Source organism: Hemicordylus capensis, chromosome 5, assembly GCF_027244095.1.
Source record: "Hemicordylus capensis ecotype Gifberg chromosome 5, rHemCap1.1.pri, whole genome shotgun sequence".
NCBI classification, from domain to species: Eukaryota; Metazoa; Chordata; class Lepidosauria; order Squamata; family Cordylidae; genus Hemicordylus; species Hemicordylus capensis.
This window is the reverse complement of record NC_069661.1, coordinates 146853157-146873182: the sequence shown is the minus strand read 5'-3', so window position 1 is coordinate 146873182 and position 20026 is coordinate 146853157. Positions and strand designations below refer to the sequence as shown.

At 43.3% G+C, this 20026-nt stretch overlaps 1 long non-coding RNA gene across 1 annotated transcript in view; it reads left to right on the top strand.

Moving 5' to 3' along the window:
* LOC128328366 (uncharacterized) overlaps nucleotides 1-19854 on the top strand; it is a 28259-nt gene extending 8405 nt beyond the window's left edge. The window contains exons 2-4 of the long non-coding RNA XR_008309166.1: nucleotides 14009-14147; nucleotides 17531-17638; nucleotides 19712-19854. This is a non-coding gene — a long non-coding RNA (uncharacterized LOC128328366). The remainder of the gene's footprint in view (nucleotides 1-14008; nucleotides 14148-17530; nucleotides 17639-19711) is intronic.
* Nucleotides 19855-20026: the final 172 nt, after the last annotated feature.

Here is a 20026-nt window from a genome sequence, read left to right as displayed (position 1 = left end):
GCTCTTTTGTTCATCCATGACCTCCCGAAATGAGAAAAGTGTAACTGGAGATTATGGAATGGAGGCACCTGTTTCAATGAACACTGGAATATGGGCTTCAGTTGTGGTGTGAGAGAAGAAATGCTCTCATACAATCCTGCATACAGAATTTGCCCAACAAACTGGGCAAACCCAGGAATCCCTCAGATTAAAATATAAGGAATGACTAGGAAGCCAATATAATTGAAATAATGCCATTTTCAGTGGGGAAGGTGTACCACACTTCTCTAGACTGTCACTTGATTTAAATTAAAGTGACATTCAGAGCAAATCTGAAGTAATCTCGGGGGGGGGGAGAGGTTTGAGGAATGTCATGAGAAGCCAAAACATTTTGAGATAGCAACATGGGGAGGGGTCAAGCCATTTAATCCCAGAGGGGCTGGTTTCATACGAATGCAGACAGAGATTGAGAGATATAATAACTCACTCTTTCCGGGGTCTAAAGGAAATGTAAAGTATCCCTTTATCTTCAAAAGCTTTTCTGTTCCTGTACTCCCCTTATTAATCCTCTTTATTCTCATAACAAGTGGACAGAATGTACTGTTGTCTCCCAGATTGTGAGCTCTTTTGGCACAAAGTTTCAAGCTTGGCAGCAAAAGCACTTGTGATTTTCCTCAACAGCATGGCAATCTGCTGTGTAATTAAATTAAGCTCTGTCTATGTATTGTTTTGGCTTATACAAACAGAAAGCATGAGATCTGATCCACCTACTTGGAGGCTCATCAGTACGAAACATCACCAGTTCATCGAGACTCTTGGCCCTGGGAATATGAGTAGACAACACATTAATCAATAAAGTAATGATAGAACAAGGTCAGGAGACAAGATTCAAAACACATGTCTCTATATGTTTCTGCAAATGCTGTCCCTTTCATAGAACACTCCGTAGAGAACAGACATCTGATTTTATTTTGTCCAGTTTGGCTCTTCGTAGGTGATTGAAGTCTTTATGAACCTTGTGACAGGCGATTGCTCCTCAAACACTGTGGGGTTTATACCAAGTCATACCATGCAAACATATTCTGACAGAAATCAATGTGTGTTTACAATTTGCATGCCCACAGGTTCATCTGCACAGTGCCCCTTCCTTGCACCAGATGTCATAATGTGTGCTCATTTTGCTTGAGCTGCAAACTAATGAGTTGTACTGAGCCTTAATCATTGCCAAGCCTCCTATGCTGCTCTATTAGGAGCAGGGTCAGCTTTACCTTTTGGAGTACTAGGTTATTACATACAGTAGAGCAGCATTTTGTAGCCATTGACCCTATGGGCTTGCATAGGAGCCATGTCTAGCTTTGCCAAGTGTCATTAATAATCCTTAGCAATTATGTAGTGCTTTGAGTTTCAGAGAGTGTTTTGCATACACTGAGCCCTTTCTCACGATCAGAGAAAGGGCTCAAAGGGGGTGAGGGGAGGAAGCCTTAAAACCCTTACCTCCCCTGAAGATGATGCTCTCTCCCTTGCTGAGCGAGTGGGTTGCTTGCCTAGATGATTGCTGGCTCCTGCTGGCAGCAGGGAGTTTCTGGGACCAGGATGCCCCAGAACCAGGGGTGTAGCAAGGTTAGAGTGGGCCCAGAGACAAGATTTTAAAATGGGCCCCCTCCTCCACAATATACCATCATCCTAAATTAATTTTTTAAAGGTTTTGTCAATTGTGGATGATGCAAGTCATTTAATGGTACTAGAGCAAGACATGCTGTTCTGGTAGCTCCAGGTCTTAACACTCACATCAGTTTCGGAGGATGGATACAACTGAAGGAAGCCCAGGTGGGTGCGTGGCTGGGGGAGTCAGTCATATGACTTGCCTCAGGGGCCCCCCCAAGGCAGTGGGCCCCCAGACAACTGTCTCCCCTTGCCCTGCCCAGAACTGTCAAGACAACTGTCTTGCCCCTTGCCCTGCCCAGAACGTCCATTATGGGGAGTCTCCAGATGCTGGTCGGGAGGCTACTCATGTGTCAGTGCTGTGTGGCACTGATGGACGATCCATTAGCTCAGGTTTTCGATGTGCTTGCGTCCTAAACCCTGGCTAACAGCTGGAGCACCCAACAGGGTTTGCTGCTATGCCACCATTGGGAGCTGTATGGCTCCTGTCAGTTCACATGCGCTGGCAAAAGCAGGCTGGGCTTTCCTAGCCTGGTTTTGCCTGCACATGTGAATAGCCCCATTATCTCAGTAATCCTGACCACAGGCCAGTATTCTCACCCCCTCATAGTAAAGCTGTGGGGAGTGGAGGATGGCTGGTGGTGGGTTGCACAGGTCACCTACTGGGTTCATGCTAAGGGCAGGCGGAACTGGATATTTCCTGGCTCAGAATTCACACCTTTCATTATTCCTCACATGTAGGTCTATGAAGCATGATGGCACTTCTGGAAGCCTGGTGGGAGATACTTATGTTATCTTAATCTCCCCTGGGTCACCATTCCTGACAGCCAAATTGTATTTTTTTACACACACACACACACACACACACACACACACACACACTCCTTTGAATGATGTAAAACATTTTTTAAATGAAATGAATTTTTAATTTACGAAGAAGAGTTATAAATATGATTAGATGAGATGTATGTAGCAAAGATCATGGTATAATTTGACATTTCTGTCGCTGTTACATCAAAGTTGTTTTGAACAATGTTGCCCTTTTTTCTCACTATTCTAATTCTTTCCTTTCCTTTTAAAAACAATTATATTCCTCCAGAATTCATGGAGGAAAGAGGTCTGTGCTGATTAAAAGGGAGAATCAAAGAGAGTTCCATCTTCTCCAACAAATCCCATTCAGAAACAAATTGAGATTGATTCAGTTCTCAGCTTCCTGACAAATGGCAACTATTAGTACCCATTCCCCTCCCCACAGTACCCCAACGAGTACAGCAGGGCTTAATTTAAGACGTATCAGGTGTACAACAGGCAGCAGAAGCAAGGAAGGAAAACATTTGCAATCTGTTCCATTGAAGATGTGATGTGATTGGAAGTCTCATCTGGCAGGAGGCTGCATGACACGAGTGGATTTGGGATACAAGGAAAAAAGATGACTCTTGAATTTTATTGTTTTCTTAATTTATACATGCATCCAGGAGTGTAGCTTTAATTGAGTGGATGGGTTCAAAGAACCCGGGCCCCCGAGCTCAAGAGGAACCCCCCCAGCTCCATCCCTCCTACTTTTCTTTATTATCTCACTCACTTTGAAGGGCTTCCGGGGAGATGGGCGGAACGGGATCCCTCTCACCTATCTACGTCCCTGCATGCACCCAGTATTTACTTATCTTTCCTTCATTCAAAACTGTTGTTTAGGTTTAATATGATATTATTTTTTACTCTTTTTCAGAAAAGGAAGAATTGGTGGGCTGGAATATATGCAGCATAATCTCAGAGGCCATAGAGCTAAACCCCAAATTTGCCTAGATAGAATCTCAAAACTAATTTGGGGATTGCTCCTCAAGCAAAAGATCTGAGCAATTTTCAGGGAAGCCAGATGGGCTTTTGATAATGCTGGCAAAATTTCCTCTGGGAGGGCTCCACACACCCCAGTGCTGGATTCTTCCTAAAGCAACTTTTGAAGTTAATGTTGACATCGGGGATGTGCCCGAATCAATTTGGTGCCTCTTCAGAGAGATGCCGAAATGATTCAGGCTCCAATGTTTTTGGTGCGGGGCAAGGGGGGTACCTTTAAAAGGAGGCAGGCAGGTCCTACCTGCTCCTCAGGTGAATCGACCTTGCCACCCCATCACAATGCTGTCATGCTTAACTTAAAAGCAGCAGTTGCACTGCAATCCTCCTTAAAATCCTGCACCGATGGAATGCTGCTCAGTACAAAAATAGTGTGGGCACATGTGTTGATGCCATTTGTGCACCGATGCCACATGAGGGCTGCTGGGAGCAGCATCCCATCAGAGTGGTGTTTTTAAAAGGACAGCAGCACAGCTGCTGCTTTTAAATTAGGTTTTAAGCACAACAGCTTAAAATGAGGCGGGGGGGAGGGGCGACAGCAGCAGCTCACTAGAGGAGCAAGTAGGACCTACATGCCTCCTTTTAAAGGTACCACTCACTGCCCCCTGGGATGTGCCCAATGAATTTTGTGCACATCCCTGATTGACATTCCTATTTACAACAACTCCTGCTAACTGGGCAAGGAGGCACCTGTTTTAACGTGGTGAGTGTCTTTATTATTGTCTTTAGCCATCTTATTTGTTTGTTATTTCTCTTTGTAAACCGCCCTGAGCCATTTTTGGAAGGGCAGTATAGAAATCTAATAATAATAATAATAATAATAATAATTATTATTATTATTTAGCATGAGTAAAGTAACTGGCCCTATCCACCCCCAGCACAGCATCCCTCCAGTGGCTGTTGCTGGTGTCTCTCTCATGTTTCTTTTTAGATTGTGTGGCCTTTGGGGACAGTGATCCATCTTAATTTAATTTAATTTAATTTAATTTAATTTAATTCATTCTCTGTATAAACCACTTTGGAAACATTCATTGAAAAGCGGTATATAAATATTTGTTGTTTTGTTTGTTTGAGCAAAACATCTACAGTATTTTAAGTTTTCCACCTGGACATCAGTAGCCTGGGAACGTGGGCTGGCAGCAATGATCTGACTCAATCCATTTGGTGGATGGACAGTTGTCCCACTTAGAACTGGAGCAAGGGCCCCTCAGAGCCAAATGGACAGAAGAATGTGCTTTTCGCTTCTCTGCAATATTGAATTCAGACAAAGCTAGTGGCTTACGGGAGGCGATATTAGCCCCACATACTATGCAGGAGAGGGATTCCATTTTTGCCTATTACCATGATATTTTGGCCCTTCTACTCCCTGTGTTAGTTAAGTCTCGTTCTCATTCTGCAAATAATCTCAAGGCTTCATCTAAACCGTGGTTCGATCTTGACTGCCTGCATGCAAAAAAAATTTGGTAAGGGCCTTTAAAAGCCATGTGGCTGATCCCTCGCTAATCTCCAAGCAGGTGGTCTCAAAGAAAAAATCAGAATACAAACAGCTAATTAGAGATAAGAAATTTAAAGCTGCCAGAGAAAATTGGGCCAAATTAATTGAGGCGGCTCAAGCTATCTTTTGGAGGCTGATCTCACCCATAATGGGCAAAGCTTTTTCTTCCCCTTCTTATTGTATCTCAGCTGCTGCTTGGGAAGAGCACTTTCGAACCCTTTATCAAAGGGTTAGCGGGATGGATGACAATATTATCAATGAATTAAATAACACCATGATCCCCAGTTGGGACCCTGTATCGTGTTCCGAAGTTGAAAGCCTTATTAAATCTTTCCCTAGAGGCAAGGCCCCAGGAAGTGATTTTATTACTATTGAGGCGCTTCGGTCCAATCTTGACTGGTGGGTACCCCTACTTGCTTCTCTTTTCTCTTACATCGACTCCACGGCTAACGTTCCCTGTGATTGGGGGGTAGCTATTATTATACCCATTTATAAAAAGGGCAACAGGGATGACCCCAAAAATTACCACCCAATTAGCCTTCTGAACGTGATTAGTAAGATCTATGCTAAACACCTATTTTGTAAACTGGAGGATTGGATTGAGTCAAATAACGTTTTGGCTCCGGAGCAGGCTGGCTTTCGGCCGGGCCGGTCCACTTTGGAGCATGCCCTTATTTTGCAATTCTTGTCTGAAAAATATTCTAGTAAGCCAGCTTCCGGACTTTACATCGCTTTTATTGACCTTAAATCCGCATTTGATCTCATATCCCGTGAAAGGCTCTGGCGCAAATTGTGGGACCTTACAATCGACAGAAGGTTGCTATTGTTGATTTCCTCCTTGTATGAAGGTGCCTTTCTGAAAGTTCGATGTAATGCACTGGGGTCCCTTTCGAATGCGATACCCACATACAGGGGCGTGAGGCAGGGCTGCATTTTAGCTCCCTTATTATTTAATCTATATATTAATTCGGTGGTCTCTTTTGTATCTATACCTTCCACGCATCCTCCCAAAATAGCAAATAAACATGTATCTATTCTTTTATATGCAGATGATATGGCAATCAAAATTTTGCTCCCAAGTGTCCATTGAGATTAATTATAGAAAAACCAAAGTTCTAGTCTTTGCCAAACGACCTAGGCAATATTGTTGGTCCATCAATGGCCACAGGATTGCACAGGTCAACTCCTTCAAATATCTAGGAGTGGTTTTTCAGTCATCAGGTTCACGCAATGCCCACCTCAAATCCACATTGTTGACGGCACAGTCAACCACGAACCTTATTACCTCTTTTCATTTCTCGAGGGGGGCTTCTTACATCCCCGCTGCAGTTAAACTGTTTGTATCTAAAGTCCACTCCCAAGTGCTGTACGGAGCCCAAATAGGACCTGTCAGCAACTTTATGGCTTTAGAAACCCTGCAGTCTAAATTTCTGAGATCTATATTGTTAGTCCCCCGATGAGTGCCCAATGCTGCGCTTAGACGAGAGGTGGGTATGATTAGATTGGAAACTTGCTATTGGAGGACTATCATATTATTTTGGTTAAAATTTGTCTTCTCTTGCGTAGGACTGGCCCCCCTTATTGAGACTGATTGTTTCCGATTTAAGTGGCAGACCCAAATTGCTGACAAATTGGCTCACTATGGTTTCTCTCAGGATGAGATTATAAAATTGGGATACGATCGTGCCAGGATTGAGATTAAACAACGTACCATGGACATGGAACTGCAGGAAGAAGTCGCTTCTCTGCCTAAGAATATCTTTCTAGGGGATCAAATCTTCAACACTAAACCAGCTAGCTATCTAAGTCTAGTTACCATCCCCAAATTTAGACGTGCTCTGACGCTCGCCCATCTTAATGCGCTTCCATCTGCTGTCATGGAGGAAAGATTTAAAGGTACCCCTTTTTCTGCTCGACTTTGCCCTTGCGGGTCTGGTCAAGTGGAGACAATTGCGCATGCCATACTTTATGGTAACTTTTATAGGGACACCCACTTAAGATTAGTGTCCCCTTTGTTGCAATGTTTTCCCGGGCACTTGGATGACTTCTATTTGAAGTACTTATTGTCCAGTTCTGATGACAACCTAATCATCAAAATGGCAAGGTATTGTCATATCATTTGCACCATCCGCTCAGGTTTTCAATAATGTTCTGTTCTTTTCTTTCCTTCCCCTGTGATTCCTGTTTCATGATTGCAATGGAGGGTGCTCTGCTTAATAAGGTTTTCAGTCAGACTATTTGGAGTTCACCATAACTGTTCTAATTTTAACTTGGTACTATTGTGTTATAATCTGTCCGTTTTATTATGCTGAGTCTCTTTTCTTATATGTAAGCATGTAAGCATGTATGTTTTAGCTATGCACTGGTCCATGACCGTAATAAAGGACTGACTGACTGTGAAAGGGGACATCATTACTTTGTGTTGTAAATTCATGAATTTTTTTTTTTAATGTAGATTTTTTAAAAAATTAAAGCTGAACATACATACAATCTGACTGTAGACCAACATACACTGTGCAGGCTGAGCTTTTTCTTCATCAATTCACATTTTTCATGACTGGACTACATGTACAACAGGATCAGACTGTTCAGAAATCTGTACCATTAGATGACTACGGAAATCACTATAGAGCAATACCATGGTCTGGACAAACCTTATCTTTCTTATTCTGTTAATTCAGGCAGTGGGTAGTTCTGGGATTCTGAGTACATCAGAATCTTGGCTGTAATGCAGTCTTAAAAATTTCAATAAAGGCATCACAAGCATTTCACACATGCAAAACAATGCAAAACAAAGCAAAGTGAATCTTCCTTCTCTTTGTACCTATAGATGTATTTGCAAAGAATGGAAGTAATCCTTTCAGAAACTGAATAAATGACAACATCAAAGCTTTCATTATTTATGAATTAATTTGACTATACATTGTGATACATGAAATATCAGTTGATGTTAAATTTCCCTATTAAAATACTAAAAATTTAAGCATTTAAAAATGCTATTATACAGAATTACACACCACTGCATATGATGACGATGATGATGACATGGAAATAGCAATTCCATTTGCAATTGATGTAAGTTTTGGGTGGTATAAAATATGTTGAATGAATGAATGAATAAATAAATAAATAAATTGCTAATTTCACCATTAGAGTGTGGATACTCCACCCTCATGCCAACTACATTTATTTGGAACTAAATCCTGTTGATTTCCTTGGGATTTATTTCTGAGTGTGCTTATTTGCTGATCCCTTGCAGCATTACTTGGAAGTAAGATTTGCTGAGATCAGCGGACCTCATTTGAAGGAAATATGCATAGGGCTGAAGCCATAAGCTTGTATTAATTACACAATATTTAGTGGAATTAAAAACTACATATTACAAGAATTTGTTATATAACCACCTATGCATATAGAAAGGTCGGAACTCAGTATATTTGCTCACTGCTCGAATTGCAATTTTTTCTAGATGTCATATCAAATATATCAGTGAGCAAAGGTGATCTTTCAATGGAATGCTCTCAATGGCTGCATTCTCATGCAACGCAGAACTGGATTTGCATGGGCCAGAGGTTTCCCTACCGTTATGTCTGAATGCATGCAACTCCAGTCCTGTTCATCCAGTGACCCAAGGTTGCACTCAGCAGACTCTAATTTGAATCCTCAGTTTGTAATGAGTTTTGCTGCTCATAACTGGGGTTCCAGTCTGCCTCTGTTATGTCCAAACGAAGCACTGGAGGCTGCATTTGGTCAGTGGAGGCTGTATTCAGTTGAGGGAGGAAGCTCCTCCCTCTCTCCATGCATGATTGGCTGTGCGGGCTGTCCTTCAAGCAAGAAGGAAGCCTGCACAGCCAGATCCCCCTCTGCAGTCTTCCTGACTGCAGAGAAGCTGCTCTTCGCTTTGTCCGAATGCAGGAAGAGGAGTGGGGGTGGGGGAGAGCAGAACCTCAGGTCCATTGGACTGTGGTTCCATATTATGTGTGAATGCAGTCACCAAATTGCATATTAACTGGCCACATTAATAATTTTATTGCTTTTCTGTAAGTAGTAAAAAGGAGTTGAACATGATTCTGCTTTTAGTAGTGACTGCTTTTACTGCTGAAGGGACAGTACAAGTGGGTAGACAGGGAGAATGTATATAAACCAAACAATTTACTTAACATATGCTTTTACTGTGTCTTTATAACAATGAGATATGGCTGCTGTCCATGAACTATTCACTTAATGAGATTAGCCTTCCTGCACAGGAAACATCTGTCAATAAATTATAATTTTATGCATTTGCTTATGACTCTAAATTGGTAAATATTTCATGCATATGTATGGGCTTTATGTAATCATCTTGGGAATTAGTGCTTCCTTAATTCCCTGTAACAAATCAGCTGGAGGAATTTGGGCCCAATTTAGTTCAATTCACACAAGCCTAAATTCTAGTGTCTGGGTACTTTTCTCTTCAAAAAGTGCTCAGATCACAACATTCTTATGGTGCTCAGTAATGTGAATTGTTCTCATGGTAATGTGGAGGTGGGCGATTAGCCCACCTCTAAGCCTACCCCCTGCAGCAGTAGGATTTGTTCCCAGTAACAGACAACAGTGAGCAGATGTGCAGTCTAATTGCATGCTTATTTAATAGACAGAAGTTACTTTTTGACCTTGATAGGATTCGCTCCCAGGTAAGTATGCATAGGATAGAAAGCTTTATGGCCACAACAAATTGTTCAGATCATCTGTTCCTGACAAATAGTGGTAGGGTGCTTCTGAATAACAGAACAACAGCAAGAGAGGGTAGGGATGTGCATGGAACCGGCTAGCCTGGCTTGGTTTGAATCTAGACCAGACTTGAACCTGACCAGACCAGTTCGGTCTGGCACCCCCTCGAACCACCACCCCTGGTTCGGTTTGGTCCAGGAGGTGGTTCGCAAACTTTTCCCCCAAACATTATTTTTTTTAAAACCTTCCCCCCTTTGGGGAACGTCCTTGAGGTGGTGGTGGGGGGTCCACAGAGGTTTTCCCTCCCCCTGCCGGCCTCCATTGTTACCCCCTCTAGCCAGTTCGGCCGGTTCTTGCCAGCCTTCACAGAGGCCATTTGTGCATGTGTGGTGGCATCCAAAATGGCCACCGTGCCAAACTACGGAGGCCCAGAGGGGCCAAAGAACTAGCTGAACCAGTTCACGAACCCCACTGAACAGTTGGGGGGGGGGTTTCAGTCCGGGGTCAGACTGAACAGGGGGTGGTTCAGTTCAACCCCGGACCATCGAACCAAACCAGCTCAATGTCGAACCTGTTCGACATTGAGCCGGTTTGCACATCCCTAAGAGAGGGAGCATACCTTCATCTGCAGCTTGTGGGGTTCCCAGGGGCATCTGGTGGGCCATAGCACCAGATGCTGGACTAGATAATCCTTGGGCCTGAGCCAAAAAGGCTCTTCTCATGTTTTTATGTAAGATGCAGCCATTCAGGTTGAAAAACTCAGGGGCTACCAACATGGAAAGTTTGAACGTAGCCCTCTATTAGAGCTCAAATATTTTAAATATTGTCACAAGAAATTGCATATATGCACACAGGCAGAAAGAGTTTAAAATATTTTGATTATGTTTTACTAAGAGCTTATTGTCACACTGCTGCTTCCTTGTGGACTGTTTGGACACCTCTGATCATGTGGATTATCCCAGTGGAAAATATCATTGATGAATCATCTCTTTGTTAAAGTAACCCAATAACTGACATCCTAAGTCACTAGGTTCAAGCATCTATTGATTGATTGATTGATTGATTTGATTTGATTTGATTTGATTTCTATACTGCCCTTCCAAAAATGACTCAGGGCGGTTTACACAGAGAAATAATACATAAATAAGATGGATCCCTGTCCCCGAAGGGCTCACAATATAAAAGAAACATAAGATAGACACCAGCAACAGTCACTGGAAGTACTGTGCTGGGGTGGATAGGGCCAGGTATATATGCAACAATTATGGGTTCTGAAATTTCTTCCCAGATGCAAGAAATCCAAATTACCTCTTCTTGTTTTTGAATGGAAGTGTTTTGGAAGACTGGTCATTTAAAATAAATAAATAAATTGTGAATTTCAGTCAGAGTTTTATGCACGTGCATTTTACTCTACCTTCCAGCCTCCCAGTTCATTTGCATCTCTTAGCAACACCTCTGCATTATGCACATGTTTACAATGAACAACGCTGCACACTAGCAATCATGATGCGATTTTTATGCTCAGTTGTATTAAGATTCTTTTTGTATAGTGCTTTACCAGTGAGCAGGAATCAACGCAGACCTCAGTAAGCATGGGATACAATAAATCTTGATGCAGTCATGCTCATGACCACATTGTGCTTTTCTAATGTTTTTTGTTTGTTTGTTTGATATGCTCACATTGGTAACATACAGAGAAAACAAGAAGATGAATGGAAGGACCTGGAACTGCAAAACAAAACAAACAAAAAACACCTGCCCACAGGGGCAGACCTTCCATGAGGCAGTGTGAGGTGATCACCTGTCATCCTCTACTTCTGCCCTTCTTTGCCTCGTTGGGGCACACTGTTTCATTTCCCCCTATTTGCCTTGCTGGGGTACACCTCTACTTCCCCCTCTCATGAGTTGAGCTAGGAACAACCCTGCCATCACTGTCTAGCTTGGTGGCATATTTTGTGTGCTGCTGACACTGCCTTGGCAACATGCACTGAGAATGCTGAGTGGGGTTAGCGGGGGCAAGACCAACTGGGCAAATGACATAATACCTTGTTTCCTTTTGCTTAGAGCAGGCCCACTGAAATAATTGAAAGTTAGTCATGACAAAGGCTGAAATCCAATTGCTGTGGCATAGTCAAATGAGCAGCAAGTTATATCTATAGTGAAGCAATCATATGGTCAAATCATATGGGGAGAAGAACAATTCCCTTTACCCCAATTAATCCAGCCCCCACTTTCCTCTCTATGCTGTTCTTAGGAACACAGGAACATAGGAAACTGCCATATACTGAGTCAGACCATTGGTCTATCTAGCTCAGTATTGTCTTCACAGACTGGCAGCGGCTTCTCCAAGGTTGCAGGCAGGAATCTCTCTCAGCCCTATCTTGGAGAAGCCAGAGAGGGAACTTGAAACCTTCTGCTCTTCCCAGTGCGGCTCCATCCCCTAAGGGGAATATCTTGCAGTGCTCACAGATCAAGTCTCCCATTCATATGCAACCAGGGCAGACCCTGCTTAGCTAAGGGGACAAGTCATGCTTGCTACCACAAGACCAGCTCTCCTCTCCTTGAAGCATTGAGAGCAATTGGGGGGAGGGTGTTACAAGAGTGACTCAGAAAGATTCCCTTAAACACAAGGTGTTAGTAAGAAAACTAAAGAAAGCTTCTAGTTTATATACAAACTGAAAGGATTTATTTGTATATTCTCCTAACTAAACTAAAGAAAGCTTCTAGTTTATATACAAACTGAAAGGATTTATTTGTATAGCCTCCTACAAATCAGAAAATAAAGAAGATTCTAACTGCCCCATAATTTCCTTTTGATTTTCAAACTTGGCTGGCCGACCAGTCAGCAACAATTCAAACTTCAGGAGACAGAAAGGGAGGAACGGAGCACACCATAAGGATGCTTGGAAGCCTATGGGCTGCCTGCTTGCAATAAAAAGGCAGCTCCTGAAGCAAGAAAGCAAAGCAGTGATTGGCGGAGATGTATTTTGGTTTCAGAAATGTATTTTAAAAATACAAAATACCTGAGCAAATATATTCTAGATACAAAATATGAAAGTATTGGAGACGTATTTTAAATAATTGTATTTTAGATACTGTCCATCATGAAGTAGTGGTTTTATTGTATTTAATTAATTTTAATTAATGTATATGTAGTTTCAGATTAGGTGGCACTTCTGCTTTCATACAGATAAAATAAAATGATGTTTCCTACATAACAACTCATTGGATTTATTTGGGACCTGTGAGATTCCCCCCTCCCTTCTGAACCTGAAACAGTATCTACTGGGAAATTCTCCTGCACAAGCTTTTAAACAAATTAACCTCATTCCAATTGGGCTTATGCAGGAGAACTTCCTACACAATTTATACCCTTGCCCTGCAAGTCACGTCATTAAAAACATTAGTACCCTAAGTTGGTGCAGTGTTCACGTGATTTTCATGGTCTCCACATTTAACAAAGAAGCCCCCCGGTGTAAAATAAAGATCAATTTGGTCAAATGCAGCCCTTCCAATACAGAAGACTAATTCTTTCATAATTAGTCCTCTCCTTGCTGATGTGTAATGAAATCAGATTAGGGAGTTAGTGCCTTCACTATTATAAATTTATTTTATAGGATTGTAGAAACTCATTATGTACAGAGGAAAAAGCTCTATACATTTGTATGGATAGTAATAGGCAATTATACCAAAGTATCCAAATTATACCAAAGTATTCCAAGGTGAGTTTTTAATAGTTAGGTTTTATATGCAGGCTAAAAGGAAGAAGATAAGGAGGATTTTATATCAGAATGTAAAGTTTATATCTAATGTTTAAAATAAGAAAAAGGCTAGTAAAATCCTGGCTAAGTCAACCAATGTCTTCTTGATTTAAGGCTCTGTTCTTTTCCTCTCAATGACAATATGAGGGACTAGCAGAAGTGTTAAAAAAAACACACCACAGCATGAAGGTGGTCTTTTTATGATTTAGATTACAGAAAAGCAATAAAGAGACAGCCAGTGATTTAAAGAGATTGCATCTAAGTCTGCTATATGCAGAGGCACTTTCTGGCAAAACATTGTTTTGCATTGTATTTAACAATATTACCTGTACTCTGTGCTCACATACATTTAAATATCACCTCCAGCCAGAAGTAAGGTTTTGACTTGCAAACTGATTTGGATTTAACAATGGAGGGTTTTTGTGCCACCTTAAAGAACAGTGCATTTATTGTCGCAAAAGCTTTTCTAGATCCACTTTGCCAAATGAAGTAATCCCCTCAGTAGCTTCACTTTGTCAAATGAAAAATATATCTATCTTCAATCTTTATACAGCTGAAAAAGTGAACTTAGGCCTATCAAAGCACAGAGAGCAAATGGGACCATCTCATTGCCCTGCCTCTGAATGGGGAAAAAGAAGAAATGCATCTGAGAACATTGTCTAAGGGCACACAATACTGTCACCTTGCTGAAGGTAAGTGGGTTTTTATGTGCTCATTGCCTGAATGGGAGACTCATGTATGCCACCTTTGGAGCAGCTCAGTGGTAGAGCATCTATCTGCTTTTCATGCAGATGGTCCCAGGTTCAACTCCTGGTATCTCCAGGTAGGAATGGGAAAGATTCCCACCTGAAGCCTCAGAAAAACTGCTGCCAGTCAGTACAGACAATAGTGAGCTAGATGGACCAATGGTCTGACTTGGTATAAGAAAGCTTCTGGCTGCCTTCGGATGTCTTGGTAAATGGGCAGTGAACTCACCTTAGGTTGCCCCAGCTTGATGTCCGAATTATTGGAACTGTGGTTGCAGGACTCAACCTCCAGATGAACCCTCAGTTAGATTGAAGGTACACATACAAAACTGAGGGTCTGCAGGCTGGAGAGTGATGTCCAAATTCTTACAGCGCTGAAACTGGAGTTAGGAGAGAAAGCTCCTTCCGCTACTCAAATGTTGTTGGCTTCCTGTGTCAGAAGAAGCCCGCACCACCAGTTCCGCCCCCTTTGCCGTCTCCTAGACTGCTGATGCTCATCATCTGGGAGCACGCTGGCGGAATTGAACACGGCCAGAAAGTAATTGTGGTTCCGTTGCAACTACAGCTAAGAGGTACGTCTGGAAGTGGCCTCTAAGAAACTGGGCCAACAGTCCATGACTTGCCACACTGCTCTCGCATTAGCAGTGTGCCCGAACCGGTCTGGCGGCCATTCCAAAGAATGGCCGAACTGCCGGACCGGTCCGGCCCTGCCTGGTTCGGGTCCGGGTGGGGGGTATGCCTTTAAGGGAGGGTGGGGGGTATGCCTCCGGCACAGAGCTCCTCTCGTTCGGAAGGCCTCCTGAAGAATGGCGGCTTGCGCGCGCGCGCGCATGCGCGCGCCGCAAAGCACGCCGTTCTCCGGAGGCCCGGTCTACCCGGCGGGAAAGGGCCGGGTAGACCGGGCCTCCGATCGCTGAGTAGACCGGGCCTCCGATCGCCGGAGGCCCGGTCTACCCAGCGATCGGAGGCCCGGTCTACCCGGCCCTTTCCCGCCGGGTAGACCGGGCCTCCGGCGATCGGAGGCCCGGTCTACTCAGCAATCGGAGGCCCGGTCTACCCGGCGGGAAAGGGCCGGGTAGACCGGGCCTCCGATCGCTGGGTAGACCGGGCCTCCGGCGATCGGAGGCCCGGTCTACTCAGCAATCGGAGGCCCGGTCTACCCGGCCCTTTCCCGCCGGGTAGACCGGGCTTCCGGAGAACGGCGTGCTTTGCGGCGCGCGCGCGCGCAAGCCGCCATTCTGCAGGAGGCCTTCCGAACGAGAGGAGCTCTGTGCCGGAGCTCCTCTCGTTTTTTATCCAGTGTGCGAGCGGGTGGGAGGGCAGCTAGCTGGGAGGGAGGGAGGGCTGGCTGGCTGGCTGGCTTTGGGGGTTATTTCGCCGCGGCGGCGGGGGGGGGCGGCTGGTTTCCAGCGCCCCATACTGTTCAATACGGGCGCTGGCGGGGGCAAGGAGGCGGGAGGGCTAAGCAAGCCCTCCCCGCCCTAGAAACAAGGCCCCCCTTCGGTGCCGGTCTGGACTTCTCCGGACTGTGCACATCACTATCTCGCAGTTTGATTGTCATACAGCACTGCATGGCAAGTCTTGCACCATGATCCAGCTCTGGTCTTGTGGTAGCAAGCATGAATAGTCCCCTTTGCTAAGCAGGGTCCACCCTAGTTGCATATGAATGTGAGACATGTGTGAGCACTGTAATATGCTCACACATCCCCTTAGGGAAGAGCACCTGCCTGCTTGCATACAGAAGGTTCCAAGTTCCCTCCCTGGCATCTCCAAGATAGGGCTGAGAGAGACTCCTGCCTGCAGCCTTGGAGAAGCTGCTGCCAGTCTGTGTAGACAATACTGAGCTACACAGACCAAGGGTTTGACTCAGTATATGGCCTCTTCCTGTATTCCTATGGACTGGGGCAAGAGAATGGTAAGCCACATGCCTTTTTCCTCTCCTACCTCCTAGCAAACAATTTCATACTCTTTCCCAAATTCCCATGGTGTGTGCATAATGGTTGAAAGTTGGGGTGCTTCTCAGGGGTAAAAATAGTCATGAAATGTCTCCCTGTTTTAGCTCAGCTCCCTGTCTCTTCATAGTTTGTGTACACAAATAAAAATGCATGATTTATTTAAGTGAAGGGGTTTCCTGTTATTACCACCAATTGAACTGCATGTATACAAAGTACAATGTAAACAGAAAAAGAGGCAGATTTAAGTGTAGTTTGTATATATTCATGGGGAGCATATATGACCTCCATGTAGACGTTGGTTGTGGACTGAGAAGGGAATCAGCAGTGGTGCAACAAGCCTACCATATTGCAAGCAGATACATTTTCCTCTCTTGGCACCGAGCCTATGGAAAAGAGAGGGGCTAAGAAAGCATGGTTTTTAAGCTCATGTCTTAGTGCCCCTTGAGAAAACTCTGCTCAGCAGCAGTGTTCAACAAATGAAGGTTTTCAGATCACATGGCCTGCTAGTTAACATGAAATCATTAGTACACAGTGCACCTTCAGACAGTTTGGGTTTGCCCTTAGAATACCAAAGAAAGCGGCAGGTGCTGCAAATGTGGCATGAATCAAGTGAATGAATCAGAGCCATGGATTGCATACATCAGGGACAGTCTGGTCAAGACCCTCTTAGTTTTCTGCAGAGTTCAGCCTTTCTGGGATGCTTTCAGTCCAAGAACCTAGGCCTAAGGGATATAAAAGCTCTGACAAATTAATCTGGTTTGTATAAAAGTTACACTTAGGCTTCAGAGTCAATCAGATCTTTAATCATTTCAGTCAACAGCATGTAAGTGCGTGCCTCTCCAAAACCAAGTGTATTTCCCGGGTTTTACAGAATAGAAAGGCATTCCAGCTGCACAAAAGAATGTTGCATTTGGTTGATTTTAAATCCACAGCACAAGCATTCCTACAGTGTTGTGACACACTTTGGAAGAGTGTTGCCTCTTGTTGAACCACAGGGGCAATGAGTCACCTTGTGCCCCAAGCAGCACCATTTCATAATCTTCCTTCTACTCACTGTAGACCAATTCATCTCCCCATTTTTGATGTGGTGATTAAGCAGCAGTTTGAACCTAATGGACTGAATCCAAAGACACCATCTGCATATGGAGAGTTTTCTGCTGATGGAAGAATTGTTTTAGTTTTGTTTACAGCTTTGTGCAGGAAAAGTGAAACTAAATCTAAATATGTCCATACACACGTGAAAGAGCTTGAGAAATATTTTGTAGAGGCATGGAAAAGTCTAAATGACGGATAATATTGCTACACACTCTTTGTGCAAGCTCTGGTGCAAACATTTCAGAACAAGGCTCGAAATTGTTTCCCTTCTGCTCACAGTTCCTTGGATCCAGCCTGATACTTCCTATGGACAGCAGGACTTAAAAATTCTTTCCTGCCAGAGCACTCCATGAACTTTCCATAAAATGTTCAGGATCCCTAATGGATGTAAGTCTGTATTTAATGCAAAATCAAAATGTGAGGGCAGCTTCAAAAATCTGTTCATAGGAACTGGAAACTCCTCTTTTCCAGGACTTTGTGAAAGGACTAAGAAGTTGTTTGAGTGTTCCTAGATTGGTTAGGATGTGTGGCCAGTACAGTAAACAATGCCCTCTGCCCAAATCTCACATCATCACACTCAGTATTTGGGTTCTGATTGGCTGGGATCACTTAAAGAGAAATGAAATGAAACTGAGAGGGGAAATGGCAAGCAAAGCAGCAGCAGAGGGGACCTTTGAACAGTTGGGAACAGCTATGGGAAAAAAAAGGCTCAAAGGATTTGGAAGAGGTTCCCCCCCTCTCTGCCCTCCAAAAAAAAATTCACCCCTACTTTCAGGACAAAAACCAAACCTGGAGAACTATCTAGGTTCAACACAAGCTCATATGTAGGTTCTTGCATGGAGACAAGCTGTGGGCCTGGTAGCAACACTACTGGCATGCAGATGACAGACAGACAGACTGGCCCACAGGCATTTTCAGCATTCCCTTATGGAGAGCCACTTTTCACGCTTTCATAGGTAGCAACAGGAAGTGGAGCAACTATCTTCACAGGAAAACAAAGCCATTTGGAAACATTACAGCTGATTTGCAATAAAGTCAGAGGCAGATAATAATGAGGTCCTTCACATAATCAAAACCTGTGTTTTACCCAGGTTTGGGAGCTGCATGTGCTCCCAGTTTTCAGTTGTGTAAAAGCAAGGTAGGAGGAAAACCACACGATCACTTCTACCCAGGTTTTGCTCTTACTTTGCTTCCACACAACCCAAAATTGGGAGTGCACAAAGCTCCCAAACCCAGGTAGATCACAGTTTTTGATTGTGTGAATGACCTCAGTATGAGCCCTTTCTCATGTGCAGTGAGAAGGGCTTGAGGGCAGGCTGCGGAAAAGGCGAGTTAAATTTACCTTCCCCGCAGACGATCGATCCGCCATTGCTGGGTGCGCTCCCTGCACGCCCAGACGAATCCCTGCTGGCCCAGACAGTGGGAAGGGTCAGGGGCCCAGATGGGTGTCCTAGCCTCCAGAGCACCCATAATGCACCACACAAGTGTGTGGTGCATTTTGATGATCCCACTTCCCCTCCCTGAATTCTTCGCAGTCTATCTCTACTGGACTTCCTTAGACTGGTTTGCACATGCGTGTGACTAGCCTCTATGTGTATGAGTGTAAGAATAATTCAGAACTGTATTTATATGGCTTAGCTAAATGTATGTGCTTATCAACAAGCAACATGATGCACAAAGAACTGCAGATAATAATATGCAAGCTAAGCAAAATGATTTGGACCTCCACTGCAAAAACTGCATATCCTCTTGTTTAGGTCAGTGAACATGTAATCCCGAGCATGTAATGTCATCATGCTGAAAGGAATGTCCCAGTACTGAACATGTAATGTCAGCATGCTGGAAGGAACAAGTATCTCATACAGATCTCTGCCCTACTCTCTGTTCCTAGGGCATTTTTTGTTAATCCACCTAAAAAGGTATTTTCCAGCTGATGACTTAACCACATAACTCAGTATTTTCCAGTGACTGATGACTTAACCACATAACTCAGTTCCACTCTTCATTCTCTTATACTCCAGAGATAGTAGTTCAATAAGAGGCCACTGAAATAAATACAAATCCTCTTTGTTAAGTCCAATGTCAGACCTTTCCTAAAATTACAGGGTGGAGTTGACAGTACATAAAGCTATTATTTCCAGGTTTGACAATCTTAGACCAGATGCACTGAGCAATAAAATATACTCTAAGGCTCAAATACAAAAAAAACCTTTTTAAAAGGAGTTGCCCTTGTTTAGATGCACTTTCCAGAAGAGATTTTCTAATCATGACAACATACCTCTGAGAGATTCAAAACTAAGTCACAAGCTGACCTTTCAGTCTCTTCAGGGAATCCCAGTTAAATGCAATAATAAACGGAGAATGTCTGACTACAGCCAACATTGCTTTTCAGTTGTCTTTTCTTGTATTTTAATGCATTTTGAGCAGTAAATTCAAATGGTATAAAATATCTTTTCATAGACAGACATTCCAGGTGAAGAAGAAACTACTTAATGGAAGCTACTTTTGCCTTGAATCAGCAAGCTTGATACATTTTTATTTCACTCTATTTTATTGTATACTTATTTGGATGGCAGGAAAATAAACATTATTGGTGTAATGGATTTACTTTTCCTACAGCATTTATTTTTTTGAAAACATGCCATCTGTCTGAAATGAAGTTCTAAAATGATCCCATATACTTTTGTTATAAGGGTTATTCCATAGGAAAACATCAAGGAGCAATGTAAGCTTTCCTAGGACAATATTAAGAATATTAATATAAATCTTTCCATG